At 40.0% G+C, this 16490-nt stretch overlaps 1 pseudogene; it reads left to right on the top strand.

The window, feature by feature from the left end:
* The window catches only part of LOC149238253 (BTB/POZ domain-containing protein At5g48800 pseudogene), a 43241-nt pseudogene extending 28260 nt beyond the window's left edge, over nucleotides 1–14981 (top strand).
* Nucleotides 14982–16490: the final 1509 nt, after the last annotated feature.

Consider the following 16490-nt stretch of genomic DNA (forward strand, 5'->3'; position numbering starts at 1 on the left):
ACATATTCTTATAAGTTCGCACAAAAAATAAACAATAAACTTGAAACTCCTGCCCAATATACTTCAATGCATCAAACAGGAAATGAGACACATAAATACTATAAAACTTCTCTTTATTAATGCTTCAATTGGTTACAGACTCAACCTGCCCTACACACTCAGCTTTAGGGGTCTGCGCACTCAGCTATGGACTACTAGGCCTTTGCACACTTAACTGCAGAGCCTTCTCCTACTCTGTGACACAAAGACACAACTTTACACTTTAGACTGAATGCTTCCTCATTAGATCTTCTTCTATCTAATTTCTTAGATGTATTTACACTTAGAGCACCACTTTATTTATACAATCCCATGGTTTGCGGACCATGGGTAGATCTCTCAAGCCGACACTACATTTTACAAAAGTAGGGGCAAAAAACCCTATGACTCATTTACAACTTCACGCTCTGTGCCCACAAATCGCAGATTTGTTAAATCCAACTTAGTCAAAAAATGGGCTTTAAGCCCCAAAATTTGCCTTGGGGGGATCCCACACCCAATAGGCCCCCAACACCAACATCGTAACTCACCCTCGAGTCACTGTGTCGGTGAGAGGATCCTTTCATGGAGACCTCCCAGCTCTACTCTGACTACTGCAAGGTTGGAAACACACTGAGCAGCTACATGCTGTATCTCCTAGAGACATTGTTTGAACACCGCAGTGTCGAAACTGCTCCCATATAAATGTTCCTGCATCCCCTACATCTATGCAAGATTGACTTCAATTTTTGTTGTGATTACGAAGGCCTCATCAATCGAAGGCTGAATGCATTCCTTCAAAACCACTTCTCTATGTCGTGTTGCATCTACTTGCTCCTTAAGTGATTTGGTCTGTTGCATTCACCTGAGATTCTGCGTGAGGGCCACCATCTTCACAGTCCCTTTAACATTGTCATACTATTATTGTAGCTCACAGGCCTCCATTTCTAAGTGCTGTCTGTTCGGGTCCTCCTATAAAGTGGTCAGGACCTCGAATGATTCTTCCAACATTTTGGTGCAGTCCCTTATTGCACTGTTGATCTCTTCCATCCTTGATGTAATAGCATTGGTGCATTGTCCCCTTACCTCTGGAGGAGTTGAAGGTTGCAACTTCAACCACAGCTCTGCTATCTAAAGGTTCAACTCCAGCTGAACCTTGGCCATTTCTTCTTGTGCCTCGTGCACCCCTGCTGCTAACATCTAGATGCACGCCTTTGCTGGTGCTTCTACTGGGATGGGCAGCTCAAGGACCATTTGGTAGGCTTCTTCAATTACATGTACCATCTGCCTATTCTGAGACACGACCTCATCGCACTGCAAGCTCAACTATTCCATGTGTTCCCTTTGTTCACTCAACACCTGTAGCATGTGGCTCTTGCTAGCCCATAGTTCTACAGTAATCCCATCCTGTAGAGTATAGAGCATCTCCCGAGGAAGTACAGCCATGTTGATCCCTATTCCATTCAATGCACTCACCGTAGACTTGTCGGCTGCATTTCTATAACCAGTGCCTCCTCTAGTAGCACTATTGTGTCGGTCATATGAGCGTGCAACATTTCCTCAGCCGCGATTGTTCCTACTACGACGCTGGTTAAGAGAGTACCAGCCTGAGGAGTGTGCACTTGCAATCCCTGAATTTGTGCTTGGAGGGCCCCCAACACAACCTGATTCTCCTCTGCAAAGTTCTGGAGGGCTTCTGTGGTGACGTCGCACATCATCTCCCCTATATCGTGCAGATCTCCCTCAGTAAGGGTGATCAGGTTGATAGACATCTTAGATGCTTTTACCTTCTTCCGCGATCCCGCCTAGTCTCTGGGGCACTGGTGCTTCAATAGTCTTCACGTTGTCTATGGGTCTGCACCACCCTAATCTACCTTTGTTTCCATCTCTTGCTCCTCCTTAGGCGAAGGCAACTTCTAGCCCTCGCGCTCTATTTCTGCTCCTTTTTCTACTTCTCCTGCATCTTGCACAACATCTTGTGCCTCCTGTACCTTGTTGCTACTGCTTTCTTTCTTCTCTTTTTCGTCATTTGTGCCATGGAAAGTTTTGCCCCCTCCTTCTTTTTTTGTGTAGTAGACTTTTCCACAGCAGAGATGTTTGGAGCGCACCATTTTGGTAGCCATGTCTCAAGTACATTGAAGATCACATTATGTGTGGCCATATATTGTACTTTGTTCCCCTTCTTTGTGGGGTCCTTGAATGCCCTCAGGAAGATGTGATGACAGTCCGCTTTAAACTCTCCAAAATTTTGTAGGTTGTTCTAGACAGTGGGTGATAACCATGGCTTGTGGTTAATCCCCACTGTGATGTTCATCTCTATGAACACCCGGAATATTTTACTGTCTCGAATCCGATGCGCATCTTTAGTCGCCCACAGCGAAGCGTACTTCGCATCCTTTCGGATATCTCTTGCAATTGTGGGGAACTTGTTGTCCTCAAGAAATTCCCTAGACACTAGCACTATGGACAGCAGAAGCCATTCATAGTGGAAGGTTTTCCCTTGTTCCTATGCCTCGCGACATTTCTCCAGGAACTCCTTGCATAGAAATTTGGACCAGTTAAACTAGATCCCCTTTGTGCATTATTCGGCAAGTGAAACCACCAGCACAGGCACCTCATCTGCATGGCACTTCCACATGACCTTACCCACCACTATCTAAGTTGTAACTCTGACTGCCTTGTTATTAATATTGGAGATAATGTAGCCCCTTGTTTTCGTTTCCAGCTTGTATTTCGTTTTCATGGGCTCCGTGATGGTCAAATCAATGCTTTTACACTTCGAAATCTTTGTTGGGTCTTTCCCTTTACAAGGGAGTCAGGTAATTCAATGGATTAGGTGGTCGATGATGGGGATGGGCTCCTCCAGCCACAAACACCCACCATACACCAGGAAGAGAAGCTCCCTGATGACGAAGATAGTCACTGGTGCACCATGGTAATGCAACACCTAGAGCAGGTTCAACAATCCTTCCCGTTCGACTCCGCGTAACAATTTGTGTGGCTCCAACTCTATGACTCTTGCTGTGGTGTTTTGCTTCAACTTGATGAGCTATGTGGCCACCAAGTGGTGGATTTTATCAATGCTGATAAGATCCCAATATTCTAACTTCAAACTTGGCACCTGTCCCAGATGTGTTCCTCAAAAATGATATCATTTGGGAGGAGCGGAGTCCGCAAAGAGCTCTTGCTCTCATCGAGGTCCTTGGGGACCTTTGCTTTCCCCTTCCGCAATGGCACATACGTAGGAAACCTGGTTGGAGTGTGTGGGCCCTCAGATTCTTCCTCCATGTCTTCATCCTCATCCTCTTCGATCAATATGTGCTAAAGATCTTCCTCCTCCTCATCAGTTTCCAAATTAACGACTTTCCCTTTCTCATCCATGGTAAATTTAGCTTTCAGCAGGTTTCGAGGGGACATGCGCACCAAAATCATGGGCTTCTCACCTTTCCTAGGCCTTAGCGTGTGTGGTGATTTAGGGATTTCCACAACTATCCCGATGCTCTTAGGGGAATATTCTACTATCATGGCCTACACAGCCTCTTCGGTGGCAATTTCTCTTATTTCCCTAGCTTCTTCAGATGTTGTCATTCTGCTTGTCCAGAAACCTCTCAACTCTGTCACCGGGTGCTCAAACAATGCTCTCAGTAGGTTAAACCAGTCAAGGTTCATAATAGTTTGGGCGTACGACAACTCAATTCGTAAATGACCATGTGTTGTTTGCTGGGCATCCCTTTGCAATTTATAGTGCCTTTCGAATTCAAATTCGATCCTTCCCCCCAAATCCAGTCCATTAATGCTCCCTTGATGGCACATTTTCCCAAATCCTACCAATAAAACTCGTCTTAAATGCTTTCCACCCACCCCATTTGGTCTCATGTCAAGCATCACATCGTGAATAGTGGCTACAACAGTCACTTTCCAGCCAACCCCCATGGCAGTGAAGCCATCATTGTGCTAGTGCCGACCCCATGACACTTTGCTCCTACACGTAGCCCTAATATAACACAACTCTCGGGCATAGTATTTTATAGTCCCATGCTTCCTTTCAACTGCCTGGAGTGCTAAGAATATGCTTCCCACAACTAGTTGGGTGGTCGGGCCACCTATATATGGCTTCAACCAACTATCAATCACTTTTCCTCGAAAAAATCTGTCATTTATTTTTACTGTCTACATCATGCACTTCATCATCTATATCCCACCATCACAAATGATCCCTCTAGTAATATACAGTCCAATCCAAGGCATCAAGCTGATCAACTCTCGGTGACAGCCCCAAAATTTGTTAGTGTACTCATGTGCATCATGTTTTATCACGAATGTTTTTTTACCGAGAAAATCCTTCCTTATTTCCACCTCAGGCTTCTTGACTTCCACTTCCATCAGAGCACTTTTCTCTCTTAGTTGCACTCTTTCTTTCATGGGTTATTGGAGTCTAAGATCACCTTGTTGGATTTCTTCATTAGGTCCCAAATGTTCTTCTTCGTTCAGTTCCGTGATCCCTTGTTCGAAGGCTTCGAGAAACTTCATATCTGTTGGTGCTGCTATTCACGGACTAGGCATAATATGACCTATTGGGACTATAACGTTTGCTCCATAGGCTGGCCTAGAAAGCATCTATCCCATCAGTTTCTTGTATGTTTTCCTATAAGCCCATAAAAATTTTGGTATGTGCAGGTCCCAATCAGTTCGTTGCACATTATATACCCTATTCAGTGCTTCGCACACTTCGTTAAAGGCTTCTATGTGGGTAACCTTCTGCACACTCATTCTTTCCAACCTGTCATTCCAACTGGAGGGATCGTTTGCACAATTGCCTTGCCAACACATGCTTATTGACCATGTTCCCGAACGCAAAGTCCATGTGCATCCACGCAGGATGTTTACCATATGCCTGTACCCACCTGGACAGATGCGTGCACTGAGCATCCCATTTGCCATTCTTGTTTGTTAGTTACATTTGAGACTTCCCAAAACACATGCACATCATTCTCCTACATTCGTGCTAGTCCTAAGAGCTTCCTTTGTGCGCACCCCACCACCTCATGGGTGTAGTGCATAGTACCCATTTTAATGCCTCGAAATGTTGTTGTTTCAACACCTCCCTTTCAAATTTGTTAAAGAAAGCATCTACCTAACTTAACCCATCATAAGTAGGTAGATCCCTCACCTCCGACGATACCCAACACAACAATCTTGTCATCATGTTATAGTTCATCGTGGTTACCTCATGTAATAGGTTCATCCATTGATCTATCTCTTCATCCGAATCTGATGTACAGGAGCTTTCATGCTCCCATGAGATCTGTCCATCTACAGTGGTATTTACCCAGTCGTGCTCTCATGTGGTTATCTTGTAGATGTAGTCCAAACCATCGTCACTTTCATAGTCGCGCACCGGTTTTTTGTAGCACGATCCTTCCGTAGGGTCCAAAGATACGACTACACATAGAGACTCTTTCTCAGAAATCATCTTACACTTCTTCAAATTAATCACGCCATTCATGTTAGTCGCCCAATTGATTCCTAAGAGTGCAAGGTAGGGATTGCTGTCATCAACAATATCTATCACTTCAAATTTTGCTAGTGCAATTGCCTCTTCAATATCCATGGTGATTCCCTTCAATCTCCAAATAGGTATGATCTTTTGCTGGTTCGCCATTCGCAGCTGGAGAGGAGACCATTGCAACGTAGGCCTTCCCATGCGCTCCCATATCTACCTCGGCAGAATGTTCGCGTCTGATCCTAGGTCCAGAATTACTTGGTCCATCTCATATTCTCCAATCTGCGTGGTCAACCTCATTTCTCTTCCTGTCCTCGTTGTGAGGCTCCTTCCTAGGGTCCTCTAATAGAACTAAATTCTCTAATTTAAAATACACAAAAATGAAAAAAAAATTATTTCTAACTAATCATTTAATCAATGATAATTTACCATTAAAATTTATTTGCTACAATTAAATGGTGAGCATTTCATTTTAATCACTTATATGAGTAATCTATAAATAGAGGAATAGTTGTTCTGATAGCCTAGTTGAGATGACCCTATGCTCTTGATCCTACTCGGATGCTCCTCTTTCCCACCATCTGGGTTTACCTCCGAGCCATCTAGGAAGTATTTCCTAGCCCATGAAACCTCAATAGGTTCCCTAGCCCTCCGAGCCCAAGCACAACCAGATGTAGTGTGTCTAAGATAAACAATACTCTCCTTATCTCCCTTCTCCCTTCCCCACCTTACTCGCAAGACAAAAACTCCAAAACCACAACCAAACCAAAACCAAAAGCAAGACCAAGGATCCCCCTCTCCTCCCCTCACCCTTCCCCTTTTATGCCCCCTTCTCTTCTCCACCTCAACAACCTCTCATTAATGTCATAACTACCCCCTCATCCTCATATTTGACTTATCTTCTCCCAAGTAAATCTGAGAGGACATTTTGGGGATGAGATATGAATATATAATTTGGTAATTAATTGGAGAGGACCATGTCTTCTCCCAAGTAAATCTGAGAGGACATTTTGGGGATGAGATATGAATATATAATTTGGTAATTAATTGGAGAGGACCATGTCTTCTCCCAAGTAGATATGAGAGGACATTTGGGGATGAGATATGAATATATAATTTGGTAATTATTTGGAGAGGACCATGTCTTTTCCCAAGTAAATATGAGATGAAATTTGGGGATGAGTATGAATATATAATTTGGTAATTGATTGGAGAGGACCAGTCTTCTCTTGAGTAAATATGATAGGACATTTGGGGATGAGATATGAATATATACTTTGGTAATTAATTGGAGAGGACCATCTCTTCTCCGAAGTAAATATGGGAGGACATTTTGGGGATGATATATGAATATTTAAATTGGAATAAATGGAAGGAGAGCATATCCTATCAAAATTTAAATTTTAGAAGGTAAGTTGGGAATAATAACAAAATTTATATGAGTAATAAATTTACAGTTTCACCAATGCAGATATGTACCAATATTTCTTGATAATTGTAAGTCAATATTTTAAGGAGATTTAAACACTAGTAAAATTTCATGATAAGATTAAGTAGGGAATTACATACACTACTCCTTTAGAAAACTTTGTACTAAACTTAGAGTGTAAAAGATACAAGGAGTTCGAAGCAGTTTGGCAATAAGGCATAACAAAATAGAGAGAGAGTTATAGTAGTAAAATTTGATAAGTTAGACAATGACACCGTGTTCCATCAGGAGTCTCCAACTAATCTATATCCTCCTATCCTCCCTGACCTACTTTCGTTCCCACCCTATCTATCCTTTGCTTCTATATACGGTGGCATTGGTTATACCAATCTAACCGCTGATAAAATCAATATGGCGAAAGCATCGACTATATCAACCCAAATTCCCCAATAGGCAACTCGAAATCGTCATCACACGTCTAGGGTAGCGTGTCCACCACTGCCCTCCCATGATTCTAGGTTTGGAGGTTACACGGTGGGAAATACCTCCACCCCTCCTCACAACTATGGTCAACAACCTAATATGGAACAAACTAAGTGCTGGTTGGATACTTGTCATCGAATAATCCAATTACTTTGTCTTGTCACATGTCACTTACATTTTACCCATGTCATAAGAGTGCATATCCAGTAGATAGAAAATTTAATAGAACAATGTAAATTATACCTTTCCCCATGAGATGTCTCGAACTTCCCCCAATGAAAGTGTAGATCTTGGTTATCATATAGTTCTCTCCAATCTGCAGGTTAGCTCTCCTTCATGCACTTATATAACAATACGATATATATAGATAAGTGATCTTAAATAGAATGTATTAATTCTACTTTCCACATGTCAATCTTGTAGTTTATACTGGAAATAAATCATAATTTCACTAAGTCATTCATTAAACAAATCATATCCACTTGAGCCATACATGAAACAACAATAATTCGAATAAGTCAAGCACTAGATAATTCATCACCAAGTGAGTCATACATAGGCCATACATCAAACATTTCCATCATCAATACCAAATCCATCAGATGATTTATATAAGAAGCTTTATGTGTCCAACTAAATGAATCAATATTACATAATGTTCATAAATAAATAACATGGAAATGCAAAATAAAACCTTAGCATAGGTATCTTTCTATGTCAAAAATGGGCATCACAGATGCTCAAAAAGTCATGGGTAGTCACAACGTATAGTCTCTGCATCCTCCCAAGTATCAGATCCTGGGCTATACTTGTCCCACCATGCGACATATGAGCTATTGAATCCTATGATCCAGTATGCATAATGGTTCAGCCACCATGGTTCCCATGTCCGAGACCCGCAATTCCCTCCAATCCAGTTTGTGAGATTCATCAGAAACATAATGTCGTGAAATAGATACATGAAAAACATCATGATTTTTATGCAAATGAGGTAGCAGTACAAGACGATGGGAAACTAGTCCAATCTTTTCCTTCATCCTAAAAGGTCCTACGAACCGAGGTGACAACTTCATCCCTTTCCCAAACTGAATGGTGATTTTTTTGTGTCAGATACGAATAAAAACTTGGTCCCCTACTTCATAACTACGGATTACGTGAATCAACATATCTCTTCTGTCTATCTTGTGCTTCTTTTAACCTTTGTAGAATCTGCTTTACCTGTTCCTCCATTTCTTGAACTAGTTCTGGCCCAACTATTACTCAGTCCTCAAATTTTTCCCAGCTCAACGGTGTCCTACATGGAATTCCATATAGAGCTTGATACGGAGGCATCTCGATTGAACTATGGTAATTGTTATTATAGGAAAACTCTACCAATGGTAAGTACCTTTCCCACTCAGTCTGATTATCTATGACTTACATCCTAAGCATGTTTTCCATAACCTAATTTACTCTTTCAGTCTACCCATCTATTTTTGGATGATATGCAGTGCTCAAGTACAATTGAGTCCCTAGTGTTGACTGCAAGCTTGTCCAAAACCTAGATGTAAATCGAGAGTCTCTATCAAAAATGATCTTTGTGCGTAACCTGTATAGTCGAATAACTTCAATTATAAAAACTTGTGCCACATTAGTAACATTGTAATTGTCTCTTACTAGAATGAAATGGGCACGTTTGGTCAATTTATCAACTATAACCAATATAACATTGTGCCTCTGTGATGTGAGTGGAAAACCTACAACAAAATCCATGGAAATTACCTCCCATTTAGACATAGGGATGTCATGTGGTTGTAGGAGTCCTGTTGGATGGTGATGATCAGCCTTCACTTGCTGACATTCAAGACATTTGGCAACAAACTAGAATATGTCATGCTTCATTCCTATCCAAAAGAAGAGTTTTTTCGTGTCCGCATAAATCTTCTTTACTCGAGGTTATGCATAATAGAATTCTCTATGTGACTCTTCGAGGATGCTATTTCTTATACCAGCTTCCTTAGGTATGTACATTCTCCCTTGAAATCTCAATAGTCCATCTGGTTCAAGGACATATCCCTCAAACTTTGGTTTTATCTACTTCCCACTCTGGAGTGCTGGGATAACCTTTCAATAGCAACCATTTTCAAAGAGTTTCTCCAAAACACGTTCCCTCAAATTTACCTTTAAGGCTACTAGGGAGAAGGTTCGCGGTCTCCTGCTTAGTGCATCATCCACCACATTCTCCTTTCGCTTGATGTATGAGATCTCAAAATCATACTCACTCATGAATTCACTCCACCGCCTTTGTCAAGCATTCAAATCCCTTTGAGTGAAGAAATCCTTCAGGCTTTGATGATCTATTGTTAACTCAAATCTTCTCCCAACGAGGTAGTGTCTCCATAGTTTCAAGGCTAACATCATTGCTGCTAATTCTATGTCATGGGTAGCATAAAAATCTTCATGTTTCTTCAATTTTTTAGATGCATAAGATATTACGCTGCCTTCCTGCATGAGTACTACACCCAATCCTCACGTTGAAGCATCAGTGCAAATAGTGAAGTCTTTTCCCATGTGCGGTACTCGAACGATCAGTGCACTAGTTAGTAACCTCTTTAGTTCTCTCAATGCAATGTCACATTTCATATGCCCATTCATACCTGACCCCATTTCGTTGTAATGTGGTGATGGGTTTTGAAATCCTTGAAAAACCTTCCACAAACATGCGGTAATACCCTGCTAGCCCCATAAAACTACATACCTCATGAGCATTTTTCAGTACTAGCCAATCCATTATGGCCTTCACCTTTTCCGGGTCAACTAAAATCCCTTCTCGTGAAATGATGTGCCCAAGGTAATGAATTTTCTTCTGAAAGAAGGAACATTTCGACAATTTTCCATACGATTTATTTTCCCTTAAGCAAGTCAATACAACCCTTAAGTGCTTTTCATACTCTTTTTCATTCTTGGAATACATAAGAATGTCATTAAGAAAGACTTGCACCAATTGGTCCAAATACTTCATGAACACACCATTCATGATGCTCATGAATACCATTGGTGCATTGGTCAAACCAAATGGAACAACTACGAACTCATAGTGGCTAAACCGAGTTCGTAATACAGTTTTTGAGATGTCTTCTTCCTTAATCCTCAATTGGTGGTATCGAGATCATAGATCGATATTTGAGAAAACTGTTGCTCCTTTCATCTGATAAAACAGGTCATCTATTCGAGGTATTGTGTACATATTCTTTATTGTGGCTCTATTGAAGTCCCTATAATCTTTGCATAGTTGTAAGGAACCATCCTTCTTCTTGACAAAAATCACTGGTGCACCCGAAGGTGAAATAGTAGGTCTGATAAATCTCAAGTCCAATAGCTCTTTTAACTGCATCTGCAACTCACAAAGTTCTGGAGTTTTCATACTATAGGGTGTCTTAGATATTGGTTTTGCACCAGGTTTTAGGTCTATTGTGAAATCAATCTCCCTTACAGGAGGTAATCCATGTAATTCCTTAGGAAATGCATCCTTCAATTATGACAAAATTGGGTGTTGATCTAGGGAGGGTCCTTTCTGGTCACTTACAGCGTGAACCATAAATAGCTTGCAACCTTGTTAGAGATAACATTTTACCTTCATCATAGATATGAATCGTAGCGACACTCCTCTCTTGATTCCAAAAATATCAATTGGCCTACCTTCATCATCTAAATAAATCACCTTCTTCTTGAAACAATCTACGAAAGTTCGATGAGCTTCTGGCCAGTCCATTCCAATAATTAGATCATAGGTCCCCAATTCTGTGACGTATGCCTTCAAATTAGTCATACAAACCCCGACGTTTACGTGACAATAGTCAACAGTAGGTCCTAAGGCTTGTTTTCTCCCAGAAGCCATCTCAACTTGCTTAAAGTCATCATGCTCATAGGCTACCAACCCACATTTTTCTAATGCAACTAGTGAAATGAAACTATCTGTAGCACTAGAATAATACCTGATGTTTCTACCATGGTAAACTAGTGTTCATCTTGTTGGTTATCAACTGCTACACAGATTCGGTCGTGGCTACTTGTCCCTCCCATTGGTGTTTTTCCTTCTCTATAGTTGTTACCAGCTTGTAACATAGGGTAGTCACAGTGGTAATGAGGTCCCCCACATCCCCAACAAGTGATGCATGGTAGACCTTGAATACAATGTTGGGGAGTTCTTTGGAAAGAGTTCCTTCCCTTCGGACCCCTGCCCCTACTTGTTTCTCCTCGCGTATTACGTTGATTTTCACGCACCCTAGAAGTTGCGGGTGAAGCTGCACTAGTAACCATTGAAATCCCCACTGTTAGTGCTCTGGGTACAACTCTATTTCCTTATGGTGGTGGCCTCAAACTTCCTTCCCTAGGGAAGGAGCAAGGGCCTTCCCCATAATCCTTGGTTGTTGTGGAAAAATGATTTTCTTTCCACCCTTTAAGTCTATGTGTTCTTCAACATAATGAGCATGTTCCATAGCTTCTGCAACTGAGGATGGTTTCCACATCTACACCATTGCCCTAATCTTAGGGTTCAATCCATAAATGAAACGATCCAATTGGCACTGGTTAGTATCCATGTAAGAGACATACTTGACCAATTCCATGAATCTAATCTCATATTCTTCTATCATACTATTTCCCTGTACTAAGGCATGGAATGTTCCTACCTGTTGTTCTTCATAATATGCTGGTAGGTACTTTTCATGAATCTCTCCTCAAATAACCCCCAAGTAACTGTCTCTGGAGTGAGGTGTAGTTGATGCTCTAAGTTACCCCACCAATTTAGAGCTCTATCTCTAAGTTTGAATATTGTTGTTTTAGCTTTTGAATTGGAATTATAATACCTTAGTGTGAAGCATCTTCTTATTCCTTCTAACCAGGTTTCTACATGTTCGCTGGCACAACCTCCAGCAAACTTTGGGAGCTTAATGTTTTAGAGCTCCCTAGTAATGTCCTTGCTTGGAGCTCCTCTATCAGATTCTCTTGATCCCTTGACATTTCCTAACCCTTATGTAGGGTACTCAACTTCCACTTCAATTGTTTGGCGCCCTTTTAAGGTCTCATTAATTGCTTCTAGGGAACACAAGATGAGAGTCAACTACGGTGAAGGTAATAGGTTATTTTTGGGAGGTCCTTGTGATGACTCTACTTGACCTTGATTTCTTCACGTCCTCACCAATTTGAATTATTCAATATCTATATGATACGTAAGACTTATTATCACAACTTAGGGCCTGGTCAATTCTTACTCGGCTCACACATGTTTTTCATAATCATAGGTGCAAGTTTTCCATTTGTTATGCTTCTAAATGACAATTTCTAATATTGAGAAGATAACCGCACGTCTACTAAATCCTCCCCCATTTCTATCTAAGCAAGTGCTACCATGCACTGCTAGCCACCCTCAAATATCTTTTGATATCCCTAAACAATCATCCTAAATTGATCTTATGAATTTTGAGAATTCATATAAACATTAACTTACCATCTTTAATCACATTATTATAACTAGGTACCCTTTTTAAATTCCATCAAGAACGTTAGATTAGTTTTCGAAGTGAATGCCTACCTGTCTCAATCAACTCAATATTGACATTATTGTTAGTTGTATATTATCCAATTGATGTATATGGAATGGCTAGTGCATCATGCTTGAAGATAATAATATTGTATATTGTAAGTGATTCTAACATACCAATTTATTGTTATTCACATCTGACAACATTAATGTAATAAAATCTACTAAGAGAAAAGAGAAATATGTTTTGTGCAATGCGATGGGGTTGGGTGGTTTTTTTTTTTTTTACTCAAAAACTCTACATTCCCATCAATAAATAAATAAATAAATAAATATATATATATATATATATATATAACCTTATACCCTACTTTATTTACTCTAATATTTTTAAAAAATTCCCAATTCTTGGTTAACAATTTTATTAATTATTAATTATTTGGTTTATGACAAGTTTGATAACAACTTAGAAAACTAAGACTTAAAAGAATTAATGAAGAACCTTGTCTTTGGTTTCATGCTTAATACACACATGAGGGAAGAGTGATACAACTTAAAACGCATTCATGGTGGGAAGATGTGGAGGTCAGTTTATTGAAAAAAATAAAAATAACTCTATGTGATGATAACTATGATGTTGACGTCTCCCATTGTAATATGGGATAAAACTTTGACATGTTTAATTATTTTGAGTAACAACTGATAAAGACTTCTATTTGGTTGCCATTGCACAAGACCCTTTTGATATAATAAAGGCACATATACAGAGGGATATTGATAAGCCACTCATCACTATTCCCGAGATCCATGAAGTTAGCACCTACATTATAGAGATTAAGTTACACCTGGAAGTTACAGCTCTGGTGCGAATAAATTTGACCTTACACCTTGCGGACATAAGAATCTTACACATTGCAAGTGCCAAATGGCAGAGATTTAGATGTTTCTAAGCTGTAGTTTCCTAGTTTACCTAGCGGTGCACAGAGATTGAGATCACCACATCAAATGTGGCTCCCCTTTGTTGTGTAGCCAAATACCTTGAAATGACTAAAGAATATGCTGAAGAGAATCTTGTCTCGTGAACTGAAGTATATATGGAAGAAATTGTGAGCCAAAAGTCTTGAAAAATCTTTGGAAGTGTTACAAAATAATGATAATCTGCTTCCTCTCTAGAGTTAAAAATTGTCAGCAAATGTATTGATGCAATTTCTTCAAAGGATTACAGGGAGAAAATTGAATCAAGTTTTTCATGGTTAGACTACAATAGTTTGGGTCGGCTTCATAATAATGGCCAACCAAAGGTTTCTAGTGATTGATGGGCTGAAGATCTATCTGTCCTTCCTATTGGCTTGTATCAGAGAGATATAACAATAATGAAATCTAGAGGTGTGCGACATGAGAGCATTGGGGCATCGCTTATGCATTATACACAACATTCTCTGAAAGGATTGAGCAAGAAGCAAAGTGTATGGAATGCAACCAGAAGGTCAAAGATAATATTGTTGCCGCTATGGAGCATGAACAAAGAATACTTGTGGATACTATTGTTAGCCTTTTACCTTCAGAGAAGAATAAAGTGCCCATAAGTTTTCGTTTTGGTTTGTTGCAGTCTGTAGTAATACTTGACACAATTGTCACTTGCAGACTTGGTCTTGGGAGAAGGATTGGCTTACAACTGGATTTTGCAATTCTCGATGATCTTCTCATACCATAATTCTTGCGTACTGGAGACACACTTTTTGATGTTGAAATAGTTCATCAGATACTGGTGAACGTTTGTCAACAAGATGACAATCAAGATCACATGGATTCCCATTCTTGGTATGAATCTGATGGTCTGGGTTCTCCATCTCAGACTGCAATAATAAAAGTTTATAGCAATTGCAGAACTTTTGCCAGATTATTCACGTGTTGTGAATGATGGATTATATTGGGCCATTGATATCTACTTGAAGGCACAACGGCAAAAGCAAAAAGAAAGGGGCATTTCTTTTTATTGCAGATATAAAAAGCGATGGTTGAATTAATATTAAATCGGGGGAGTTTGAAATAGAGGATAGAGGAGGGTTTGATATCTATGAGACTGCTAGTAAGGGGGATGGGAGAAGCGGAAGCAAAACATTTGCAGGGAAATCATCAAACAGACACGTGTTATGCAACTTACACACTGTACATCTCTTGCCTGAAGTATTTAAATTACTAGGTCATCATCTAGGTTGCATAGCCCATTTTAGCCTCTATCGATGGATACCATTTTCTTCCATTTGGACTCTCGAATTTGAGAATACGGGAAATTCAAAGAATAATCCCCGTAGATCCCTTTATCTACCCCTTCATCTGGACGGTTCTCTTAAGGATTTAAGCTCTGTTTTGTGAAAAATACACTGCGCGCAATTTTTAGGTGCTGTGAATTTGTTCTAAATTTCTCATGGAATCGGCTGGTTAACGACACTTTTATTATGGTTTTTGTTTAGAAAAGCAAAAAGAAATATAATCTTAGTGTTCTTTGTAGATGAATTGTTGTCGCTAAAATTAAGTTTTTGTTCTCGAACTAGGGTTTTTACAATATTTCTTTACTTATCCGAGGTGAATATTCTGAGAACTTGTTCAGATTCCAACTCGGATTGTTACCTGTTTCTGGGTATTATTCTTTCATTCGCAGTTTAGGGTTTGTAGGGTATTTACTTATTTATCCCATTCCGGGGTTTGTTATTTCTAGGGATTGTTTTCTTTAAAGGGGTTTTAACAAAATGACCACGTCATTAACAGGCTTGAGGAGTCGCCCTCTGGAGCAGTGGACGGTTATAGAACTGAAAGACGAACTCAAGAGGCAAAGCATAATAACTAAGGGTGTGAACAATGATTTGGTTAGAAGGCTCAAAGAATCTTCCGCAATGACAGTGAAAATGTGAATTCCGATAACAGTCAGCAGATGGATTTTGGTATGAAAGACAACAATGGTGGTTGTTCTGTTAACGGTAAAAATCCCGATGGCAATCAGGAGACTGATATGTTTCAGGAAAACCAAAACCCCAATAGGAACGATGATGATGATGAAAAAAAATGTAAAAACCTCAATGATGGAGATGCAAAAGGATTAGTAAATGATGACAATGAGGACCAAGAGCTCAGTCTGGATAAACTGGAAATGGGTTCTTCTCCTTAGCCTCCCTCTCCGAGTAATGATGTTGCCAGAGAAGAGGTGAAAGTTGAGGATCTTGCAAGCAACGACCCATTGGAGAATTCTGGAAGAAAAGACAATGGCACGACAGAGAAGTCAGATTATTCTTTAAATTAGGTATCTGAGAATGTCAACCCTGTTGTAGGGTTTCAACTAACGTGTGAGTCTATTTATACTGATTCTGTGATTCTGTGTCAATTAGTGAAGATAATGAACTAAAGGATTCTTTGAATGCTTATATTGTCAATTTAGAATCAGAGGTTGTTAAACATAGGAACTTGCAAGAGTCTTCTGGTAATGTTATTCGGGTAATGTTATTCAAAGTATCTGGAACATTGAGTTCGAGTTCAAGATA

The sequence above is a fragment of the Pinus tabuliformis genome, chromosome 8, assembly GCF_031772625.1.
Source record: "Pinus tabuliformis cultivar Carrire ecotype Pingquan chromosome 8, CPIR1, whole genome shotgun sequence".
Classification (NCBI taxonomy): Eukaryota; Viridiplantae; Streptophyta; class Pinopsida; order Pinales; family Pinaceae; genus Pinus; species Pinus tabuliformis.